The sequence below is a fragment of the Cydia splendana genome, chromosome 11 (genome assembly GCF_910591565.1).
Source record: "Cydia splendana chromosome 11, ilCydSple1.2, whole genome shotgun sequence".
Taxonomy (NCBI): domain Eukaryota; kingdom Metazoa; phylum Arthropoda; class Insecta; order Lepidoptera; family Tortricidae; genus Cydia; species Cydia splendana.
Genome location: NC_085970.1, coordinates 15,298,654 through 15,310,700, shown reverse-complemented (window position 1 = coordinate 15,310,700; position 12,047 = coordinate 15,298,654). Strand labels below are relative to the sequence as shown.

The 12,047-nt window shown below is 39.8% G+C and overlaps 1 protein-coding gene across 1 annotated transcript in view; it reads right to left on the bottom strand.

The window, feature by feature from the left end:
• Positions 1-12,047, bottom strand: part of LOC134795220 (transient-receptor-potential-like protein) — a 395,634-nt gene that overhangs the window by 118,760 nt on the left and 264,827 nt on the right. The window lies entirely within an intron of this gene.

Here is a 12,047-nt window from a genome sequence, read left to right as displayed (position 1 = left end):
AGTTTGTGATTCTGCGACTGGAATGGTTATATGGGTAGTTAATGAACTGCCCTAATACTTTTACTGCGTATCTTACATTTTGCTTGCTACACCTTATTACTACGTAGCTAAAAGTCGATAATCGCGTATTTTGAGACAAGACGTCTTCCCGTTTATTTGTTCCAAGGTCAGTTTGTGATGAAACAGTTAATATTTTGATTAAAAAGCAATTAAGCGCTAATAGGTAGTTTTCTGCATATGCCCTGTCATATATGCTTAACATCTGGAATTTATCGTAAATAGCACCTGTTTGTTTATAAAACTAAGTAGGTAAGTAACTCAAACATAACAAAATATTTCTGAGACTATAACAACAGGTACGTATGTTATGCGAAAATCGAGTTTCTGAAATATTAATTTCTATGGTCAGATTCCGACCTAATTTGTATCAATCTGCAATTACATAGAAACTGAACTAACCATAACAACCCTTTGCACTGATATTCGAAAACGCTTTAAAATCATAATTTTACAGATACACTTAAGCCCTTTTAATAATATGGATCTGCTTGTGGCCACGCTCCGATTACACTATCGAGTCCATCGTTTCCTTCATTTAGGGATTCGCAAAAGTATCGATACTTTCTTGGACACATGATTTATTTCTTCATATTTTTTTAGGCTATAGGGACCGTGCGCGTTGGAGAGTCTGCCATCTTGTGGCCTGAATCGGAAACATATGTGCACATGTGCATTGCCAAAGCAAGTGCTACCATCTACCGTTCTTGTTGGTACGTTTCCTTGTGCATAGTAGGTTCTGCCATTTCGTAGGCTACATCGGAAGCATAAACGTCACATTTACGCCTCGCGCCAAAAATCTGACGGCTCCTATGCTGCCCCCTATAGTTCATGCACGCCCCCTTTGGACTGTTTAATGATATTGAAAACTACTTTATAGAATATACATACTACTAATTCGAAAAATTTCACACCGACTAAGTATCGAGTATCGATACATATTCGCGGGCCCGTATCTTCATTATTAATAATCGTAACCGGCAAAGGTGTTAACGGACGCAGTTAACTATTACAAGCTTTCAACTGTTTATATAATTGCTAGTAACGTAGAACCTTGGGCCATAGATATGCTAAATGGAGGGATACGTGTCCTAGGGCGATGTCTGATAGAAATGTTACTTAGCTAATCTGTTACTGGTATCGGTATTTCAACGGCTTGGATAATTTTGTCGATATTATCTGTGTACGAGTAGAGTTTATTAACCACTAGCTTCTGCCCCCAACTTTGTCTGTGACCCCAAAGATACCACACCGAAAAAAATAATTTTCTACAATACTACCAGAACGTATAGTAATTAAAAATATAGTTATATCTACTAAAATCCGGTAGTAATAACAAAAAATGTTGTATCGTGTAAAACTTGTTTTTTAAACATCACTGTTTAATTCTAGTTAAATGCAATTTAGTACTGCTTACAATTTCGTTGTATATGTAAAGATGCAAGTGTTGTAAATATTAAACGTTTGTCTCGTTTAATATATGCATCGTAACACTAACTATTGATATGTAAAAATAAAGATACGAGTGTACACGTTACAATTTATTATGTTGTGGTTACTATAATGCATTGTAGTCTGAACGAATCAAACAGTTGTGCCAACACCACGGTGTATGCGCGGGTGGCGGGGGGCGGAGAAAGGAATTGCGCAAGTCACAGAACGGCAGCCATTACGCCAGCGTCTTACGTTCCGGCCGGTCGATGTTTTATTTACGTAGATCCTGTCCATAATTTTATTGTAAACTAGTACAAGTGTATAGTATAAGTGCGTGTTGTTTGCGTGTTGCTGACACAGTGAAATGTGCGGGCTCCGATTAAGGAAAAGTCCTCCCGCACCGATGTGGATAAGGAGGGATTCACACTGGTGGAAAGGAAACGCAAGGCGCGCAGGGCGCCTCGTAAAACTCTGTGTGGCACTGCGGAGCCGGTTAATTCTGGCCTACGAGTTGCGACACCGAGTAAGGCGCTCTACGTGTCTCGCCTGCATTACTCCGCCGGGGCCGACGAGGTGGTGGAGTACGTCCGCCGGAAGACTGGCTACACGCTGAGGGTGCACCAGCTACAGTCGCGTCACTATGTGCACTTCAGTTAATTTGTAGTGCGCGTGCCGCGGCCTCTGCAGGACACCATCGCAAGCGCGGACTTCTGGCCGAAGGGTGTGGTGTTTCGGCGGTTCCGGGGCAACCTGCCGAATCCTACGCCGAGTCAGACAACGCTACGGAGCCACGCTGTTACGTCGTCGCCCAAATCCAATGTTTAATTTGTATGTCATTTTTGTGTCTATTGTTTTCTTTGTGGAGACAAAATGTTTTTTTCTTTTGTAGTGTCACAGTGCCTTGGTTTTACTGTAATGCTGTGTTACTTATTTGATCAATAAAAAAAAAATAAGTGTGCTTAAAAACTTGTCTGTATTTATTTTACTAGAAGAGCAGTGTACTGGTTATATATTGTTCACGTAACCAGAACCCACTGTGCTGAAGGGACTTCTAAACGGGCCATATGTTCACTGCAATATGTGTCCGGCAACTATTAGTGTCCCTCTCTAACATGTGAGTAAGAGGACACCAATAGTTGCCGGCCACATATTGCAGTGAACATATGGCTCGCTTAGAAGCCCCATTAGCACAGTGCGTTCTGGTAACGTGAACAATATAAAACCAGTACACCGCACAAATCGTTCAGTTACATATACTGAATACCTTGTTATAACAACAGGACAGGAACGTATATGTTACTGTATTATTTAGTAACCATTAACATACCGGCTAGTTGGGTTTACTAAAAGTCTTATACCCACTACTATACACTTCATAGAATTAACAAATTTAATTTAACAAGAATGGTCTGGTTATGTTTACAAAGTGTCATGTCGTCACATATACAACAAGACAATATAGTACAGCTAACCAGATTCTGGTTACCAGTACCAGGTTTTTTTTTTCAGTGCAATATTCATCTAAATCGGTTCTGTGCTTTAAGCGTGAAGAGGTAACAGACAGTCTCAGACAGACAGACAGTTTACTTTCGTATACGTAAGGTTTTGTCTGCGTTTTTCTTCCATTTATAAAAATACAACTACTAACAATTTTAATAATACTCCCACCTATACGAAGATTTTCAAGTTAATTTTTGACCATAGTTGTGATGGGAGCTCTTGGACTATATTTGGGTGGCTTTACGGTCAAACATACGATGGTACTGCTGAACAGCAAAAACTTAAAGTTCATATTTTAATTAATCTGTTAAAATAAAAACCAGCTCTTAAGTTTCAACTTATTCGCTAAATTACATCAAAGCTTGCCTCTCAATATCATACTTTAAACACGTTCCCGTAATCAGCAAATAATTACAAACAAATTGTTCACCAATTACGATGCAATTTCACTAGTCCTGTAATTATGGCCTTGGCCTTTACGATATGGGCAATCCTTGCCTACTTTTATAATTTGTCTACGTAAGTAAAATAATTATAATAGCAAGCAGCAGGAGATATAAGTACCTACAGAGGGCCTACCGCGAACCACGAACCTCTCTGTCGCACTTGTAAATTCGTCCGCAAGCGTGACAGGGAGGCAACACGTCGATCGTGGTTTCACGGTAGACCCCCAGAATAGGCACTTAAATCGGAAACGTGCACTCAAATTGGTAAATAATAATGTACAGAGTAGCCCAAAAATGCTGGACAATATTATTTAGGTAATTTTTTTTTATGAAACAAAACGTTTATCTTCAACATATTCAACGCAAACATTTTTTAAAACTACCTAACCTACCTACAATACCTGTGTAAAAAAAAACCCTACAAATAAGTACAGGCCGCGTAGCCAAGATGCCGATCGCTTACGCTCCGTAGCGATCGAAACGCAACTGTCACTGTTGCACTAATATGGAAGAGTGATAGAGAGACATAATGCTTTTCGTTGTCGAAGCGATAGCGATTGTAACCTGGGCTAGGCCGGCTGTAAAGAATCTTTGTCAACGTATGTTTGTGCCAAGGTGGTGGATTATATTGATCTCTGTTTTTGACATTATGATTGACTTGATTCTAAAGCAGTTGTTAGGTAGTGTAGGTTAGTTACGTACCTATAGTTTGGTGTAAAGATAACAAATATGTATTTAGTAACAAACTTATTTCTTAAAAAAATGGACACAGACATGCCAAACATAAATTCCTATACCTGCAATAATATGTTACTCACCGAAGGCCGCAAAAATATGTGACACGCTCTTATGGCTCTACAAATAAGATCGTGTCAGATATTTTTGTGGCCTTCATTGTGTAACATATTATTGCAGGCGACTGTACTACATGGTCTACATGTTTTAACATTTCTATTTCATTAGTTATTTGTTTGCATGTCTCTGTCAAATTACAATCACGGCCATGCAAGCATGCAACGAATCCAGTTTTCAGTAATTTCTGTCCTAGATTCATGTACTTGTACACAAAGAAGATCGAAATTCATTGTAAAAACAGGTATCTTACGACCTTTCCCGCGAGTACTATCCACTTATCCAGTCAATATTAAACGGACGTATGTTCGTTGGTAACTATGAAGTTAAAACGATGTATACTTACACAAAAATGTTACTTACGACATTTTTTGCAGGATCGCCGTGCTAGTAACGAAATGACTTATGGTCTTTAAAACGCTTTGAGGTTGTTGCCTTTTGAAATGTAGTTTTTATTAGAGATGCCCCGAATAGTGAATTTGGCCGAATACCGAATACCTAATATTCGGCATGACTTGCGAACATTTTGAGTCACAATTCTTATGAAAACTGTTCGCCATCAACGCACAACGTTTGCTAAGATATATTTTTTGTTGGACAGAATTACCTAATGAATGTAATTAGATTCAATCAAATCAGACCTATGATAAAAAAAAATGGTATCAACAAATGCTCAAAAACGTGCCTTCGTATTAAACTACTTTCCAAGAATACATTTTAAATATTAAATATACCTAGTTTTTGGTTATTTTTTGTGTAATTTTTCTTTTTAGGTAGGTGCAACAGATATTCGATATTCGGCCGAATAGTAGGCAACATTCGGCCGAATACCGAATATTCGGCAAAGTGGCCGAATAGGCCGAATACCGAATAGTTGCCGAATATTCGTGGCATCTCTAGTTTTTATAACGTGACCGAAGTGCATTGTTTCTGCGAATTTCACTTGCGTGTTTTAGTTTTTTATGGCTGAAAAAACTTGTCCTAACATTATGTACGCGGGCCAGCAATATTTAAATTATTGGAGTGCTATATTAGCCACACTCGATAAATTATCTAGATTAACAATTAATAATACATTTTAAGCTATCAACTTAAGGATGACTCACGCTATACCAGGCCTGGCTTATGCTGAGGCGTCCGACGTCATTTTCTATGACGGCTGATCGGTAATCACGTGGTGCTTTCCATAGAAAACGATGCGCCGGAAGCTCCGGCCCGGCCCCGGCCCGGTCTAGCGTGAGTCATCCTTTAATTATGTACCTATACAATTCAGGGTTTAGTAAAAAGAAATGTTATCAGGTACTTGCAGCGCATCTCGTTAGCTTCAATATACATTTTATTGTTCGGTAATACATTTTATTGTATACTTAAATTCGTTCACATCTTTCCTGTAGACATCGCTAAGCCAAGAGAATCACTTTTTTCAGTATATTTGAGATTACATTAAAATTGAAATTAAATTAAAACGTTTTACCTATACATCTATACCTTGGTCGTTAACTTTTAATGTATTGGGTCATAGAAGTAATGTCTTTATGTCCCTGGTGTTCGCTTAATTATTCGGCAAATAATGATGACGGAATTTCCTTTTGCAGAGGTGCTCCTTTTGACTCACAGATTGATTTGGGAAGGGGAGCCAATCGAATTTTTGATGCAATATTTCATGAAAAAGCCCTACTATTCCCCTTCCTAAATCCATCTGTGAGTCAAAAGGAGCAACTCGGCAAAAGGAAATACCATTATCATCAATTGCCGTTAATCACACATTTTTGTCGTGAACGCCACGGACTTAAATACATGGGCGAGTGATGACGAAATGAGATTAAATTGACAGCAAAGTGACCTCAATATTACTTAAATCATTTTGTGATGAATATTTTATCACTAACATTTGACGTGTATAAATTATAAACCACATAAAAACCAGTTCTATTTAACAATATCCAGATTTCAAACCTCGATAACATACACGAGCGTATACGGTCATTTGAGGGTGGTGGGGGGTTAACACGCAACGTGGGGGTAGATTACGGGTTGGAAACACTGCCATTATAGTCTAGAAGGGTTAACTTTTTGGATTGCATTGCAAATTCGCAAGTAGGTACCTAAGGTGTAGTTATGTCAAAGATATAGACATATAGACAGTGGTGGTGGGGTCAGTGTAAAGTTAGTCGTCTATTTACGACGACAATAATCTAGTTGTTTAGTTTTATATTACACACTTTTATTTAGCTTCACTTCTTTTTGATAGATAAGTAGATAATGCGTTTATTTGTTTGCCACAATACACACAGAAAATACAAATAGGTAATAAAATGACAAAAAACAGATAATACAAACACAAAAAAGAGATACACAAATTTTTACAAAATTGAAGTAGAAAGAAAAAATACATTGAAATACGTTCCATACATACAAAAATGCTTTGTGCGTAGCAGCAAAACAAAAGGGTTCTGGCTCAGTATTACGCTTCACCCTATGGGAGAGGCACTGATATTCTGCCAGGACCGGATCATCTTTTATGTATTAGCGTATTTACATATTGCTTCAAATCTTGTAACATAGAACCACCTCCTGATATCTGATTCTGTTGAAATTTGGACTACTTCCTCAATCAGATGGACGATGCAATAATATTCATGGAGCTCACCTGATGATTCAGTCGGAAGACTCGGAAAAGGTAGCCAAATGAAACTCCTCGATGGAAATACACATCGAGTTTAGGCTCATCAGAAAGGTCTCGAGAAGTACATAATGGACATGCAAATGAGAAGAAGTACAGTCAGCAAAAGTGTATATCAAAAAAATATGTTTTTGACGGTAACTTGTTTTCTTTCAGCAAGCAAAATTCAGCCATACCCCAGCAGGCCCAAAGCATCAACGGGGCCCATGTTTATATTGCTTTAGTTTACCCTAAAACCGTAGGTAGGTACTATAACTAGTATAAATGTTTCACAACAAAAGATCTATTGTCGACCTATTTTACTTGACCCGGCTGACCTTAGGGGGAGGCTTACACGTTCTGCCCTGATTTGACACGCAATGACTTTTATAAAAAACGAATGATTAATGTTATCTAATTGTAAAACTACTTGGAAGTGTATTCAGGTTTCGAAAATATGATAATGATGTGAAAATGATTTTGGGTGAATCAACTATTTCTTGTTATTATGTCCCGTCAGCCAAGCGACAATAGTAGCACAGTTTGTTAGAAGACTCTTGTACAGTCACCTGCAATAATATGTTACACAATGAAGGCCGCAAAAATATCTGACACGATCTTATTTGTAGAGCCATAAGAGCGTGTCGCATATGTTTGCGGCCTTCGAGGAGTAACATATTATTGCAGGTGACCGTACCACGTTATATTACGAGTATTATAGTGCTTGGTAGATGACTCATAACTACCTATACCACAAAAATGCATGTATGGTCAATTTTGATCTGTGTAAAATTGTCCTATAATATTTATTAAAAAATGAAAAAATGTCATGGATGGCAACTGCAGCTGCGCCACTAATGCGGCGTTGACAAAGGCGTTGCCACTTACAATTTTCTTGATACCTAGAATGAGTTTGGCCATTAAAAACGTCCTCCATTTTGAAGATGGTTAAAAATAACACTAATTTTATATCTCCCGTTTTAATGCCGGACAACTCATTTTCATTTTTACACGACTGCCCAAACAAAAAGAGTGTATTGTTTTCAGCGTTCATGTTTGTATGTATGTGAGTTTCTTTATTCCACCTTAACTTCTGAATGCCTTAACCGATTTAGACGTATGATACATCATTAGAATCCTTACGTCATCCCGGGTAACATAGGCTATGTGACGTCATTATAAAAACAATATGGCGGACTTAATACGCCATATTACGCAACCTTTAGAAAAAAATATCGTGCAAACCTATCGAGTAGGGTATCAAAATGAAGGGCTTTGAAAGCCGATTGATACTATATATGCAACATGTGGGTTTAAGTTTCATTTTGAGAAAGTAAGAATTGACAAAATATGTTAAGAGAAGCTAATCTCATAAAACCAAATATTATTATTGAATGGGATACTTATTAAAATAAAAGGAAAGGGTTTGACCGCTGATCATAAAACAATATAATTATATTATATTAGGTAGGTACATACTACTCATAGTTTTTAAAACATGTTCGTAATTGCGCTTATGGAATCGAAAAGTTTAAAATATAACTTCTATTTATTAATCGATACGATACAGAGTCCGTCTAAGCTAACTCTGCACCGACTTTGGCAGAACAAATCGTGAAAGTATCATTATAACCGTATGGTTTGATTTAATTTTAACATTTATGATGATGATGACATTTTTTTTAAGGCCGAAGGGTGAGCTCCACGTAGGGCCTACGGCTCAGAGCGTAAGAAAGATGTGCGCTTCCTGCAACTTGTTCAAGTATATGCACTCGGTCCAAAGCCAGGCGCCAAAGACGCCCCCACACTAAAAGGGTCAGGCGTAGCCCGACGTACGTGACACGCTATACGCTTACCAAAGCCGGGCGCCTTTGGCGCCCTCATACTCAAAGCATCGGCCGTAGCCCGACATACGTGGCGCGTTGTACGCGTTCCAAAGCCGGGCGCCTTCGGCGCCCTCATACTAAAAGAGTCGGGCGTAGCCCGACGTACATACGTGGCGCACTGCGCGCGGTCCAAGGCCAGGCGACTTCTACTTTCTCATACTAAAAGTGTCGGGCGTAGTCCGACGTACGTGACACGCTGTATGCATACCAAAGCCGGGCACCTTCGGCGCCCTCACACTTAAAGGTTTTGGCGTAGCCCGATGTACGTGGCGCGCTGCACGCAGTCCAAAGCCAGGCACCTTCAAATCTCTCATATTAAAAGTATTGGGTGTAGCGTGACACGCTGTATGATTACCAAAGCCGGCCTCATACTCAAAGCGTCGGGCGTAGCCCGACGTACGTGGCGCGCTGCGCGCGGTCCAAAGCCAGGCGACTTCTACTTTCTCATACTAAAAGTGTCGGGCGCCGAAGGCGCCCTCTTACTCAAAGCGTCGGGCGTGTACGAGGCGCGTTATACGCGTTCTGAAGCCGGGCGCCTTCGGCGCCCTAATGGTAAAAGAGTCGGATGTAGCCCGACGTACGTGGCGCGCTGCACTCGGTCCAAAGCCAGGCGCCTTCGACTCTCTCATACTAAGTGTCGGGCGTAGGCCCACATACGTGACATCTGTACCCTTACCAAGACGCCTTCAGTGCCCTCTTGCTCAAAGCGTCGGGCGTAGTCCGACGTACGTGACACGCTGTACGCATACCAAAGCCGGGCGCCTTCGGCGCCCTCACACTTAAAGGTTCTGGCGTAGCCCGATGTACGTGGCGCGCTGCAAGCGGTCCAAAGCCAGGCGCCTTCGACTCTCTCATATTAAAAGTATCGGGCGTAGCGTGACACGCTGTATGATTACCAAAGCCGGCCTCATACTCAAAGCGTCGGGCGTAGCCCTACGTACGTGGCGCGCTGCACGCGGTCCAATGCCAGTCCCCTCAACATTCTCATACTAAAAGTGTCGGGCGTAGCCCGACGTACGTGACACGCTGTACGCTTACCAAAGCCGGGCGCCTTCGGCGCCCTCTTACTCAAAGCGTCGGACGTGTACGAGGCGCGTTGTACGCGTTCTAAAGCCGGGCGCCTTCGGCGCCCTAATGGTAAAAGAGTCGGATGTAGCCCGACGTACGTGGCGCGCTGCACTCGGTCCAAAGCCAGACGCCTTTGACTCTCTCATACTAAGTGTCGGGCGTAGGCCCACATACGTGACACGCTGTACCCTTACCAAGACGCCTTCAGTGCCCTCTTGCTCAAAGCGTCGGGCGTAGCCCGACATTCGTGGCGCACTGTACGCGTTCCAAAGTAGTCGGGCGTAGCCCGATATATGCGGCGCTCTGCGTGCCTTTCTGTACTGAGGACGCCCTCGCAAAAGTAATATAAAGTGACTTCAAATGATTATTAACGAAATCATGACCCCAAAATTAATTAAATAAATAAAAAATTAAAAAACACGACTGCGAAAAAGCGAACTGAAAAGATAAAAATATTTTTTAGTTGTGTTAGTTACTCAACTTAATGAATGTAAAAATTCTAAAAAGTATAAAATAAAATAAATTAATTAAAAATTAAAAAACACGACTGCGAAAAAGCGAACTGAAAAGATAAAAATAATTTTTAGTTGTGTTAGTTACTCAACTTAATGAATGTAAAAAATTATTAGAATATGAGTGTTTAGTGAAGGTTATAAACAACAAACGCAAAAGTTTTATGCTCATTTAGGATCGTGACTGTACCTGTGTATTTTATTTCAATTGCAGTCGGGGACCTTTTAAATGGGAAAATGTCAATACGTCATCAAGGTCCCCGACTGCAATTGAAATAAAATACACAGGTACAGTCACGATCCTAAATGAGCATAAAACTTTTGCGTTTGTTGTTTATAACCTTCACTAAACACTCATATTCTAATATTTTTTTACATTCATTAAGTTGAGTAACTAACACAACTAAAAATTATTTTTATCTTTTCAGTTCGCTTTTTCGCAGTCGTGTTTTTTAATTTTTAATTAATTTATTTCCAACTCGATTGGTATTGACAGGTGTCATCTCAATAGAATTTTGCGAGATTTGGCGTTTTTAGGTTATAAATTATATGGAGAACACCTGACACCCTACCCATCGAGTTTAAAAATACTATAATAACAATAGGAGTGAGGAGACGAGACGTGATTAATACCAATGGGTTATGTAGGTACTTATGTTAAATTTCTTACATGACTCAGAAAGGCTATGAAAATATAATAAACATCAACCTGACCAAACAAATCACATCGTTAACTAAAAATCTCCATTTATCCACAACACCCTTGTTTTTTTAAAAGCTACCCCGTCTCTATGGTAACGCGCGTAACAACAAAATTTATTATGGACGTACCATTGACAGTGAAATATGGACTCTATTGTGTTGGTAGAAGGTCGACGTTACAATGAGCAAGGATACAGTTATTATTTCAAACGCTTCTAGACATCGACGCCGGAACAATTTTGAATTTCGAAGAAAAACGGTCTATTAAGGAAATGCCAGGGTAATACTAGTATGTGGTTAAAAATTCCGTTTAAGGTATAACGTTAGACATTTGCGATACTTTTAAAAACTGGCTATTATACCAAAATTATTAAGACTAGTTACACACAGTTAAGCGTTCCATATCTGCATACAATTCGAGCCAAATACTAAATTTTCGGCTCCGGGGACCTCCTGCTTCGTAGGCAGGGTCATACGGTGCTAATTTATCGCCCTAGTGCGGTAACTAGCACTATTGGTGCGTATGTCGAAAATTTAAGGGCCATATGACCTGTAAAATGTTGTACAATACACGTGCGAAAAGGTAATTCGCAACTCATGTCGATTTAAATCACTCCCTTTGGTCGTGTTTTAATTTGTCACCACTCGTTCAAAATTTCCTATTTTACGCACTTGTTTCGTAATGTAGGTACTAATGTTGCTCCAGGGTTTCATTCACCCTTTTCTACCACACTAAGTACTACTATAGTTATATTAAGTACTATTTATAGTTTCTTCATCGCACATGGGATAAGTTTCCATCGTATTCTCTCGGAAACGTTCGTATTTGTCATGCTACTTCAGTCAACCTCAGTACTTTTTGTACAGAGACTGACTGAAATAGCAAGACACGTTCGTACTTTTCCGTGAAAATACGATGGAAAATTAT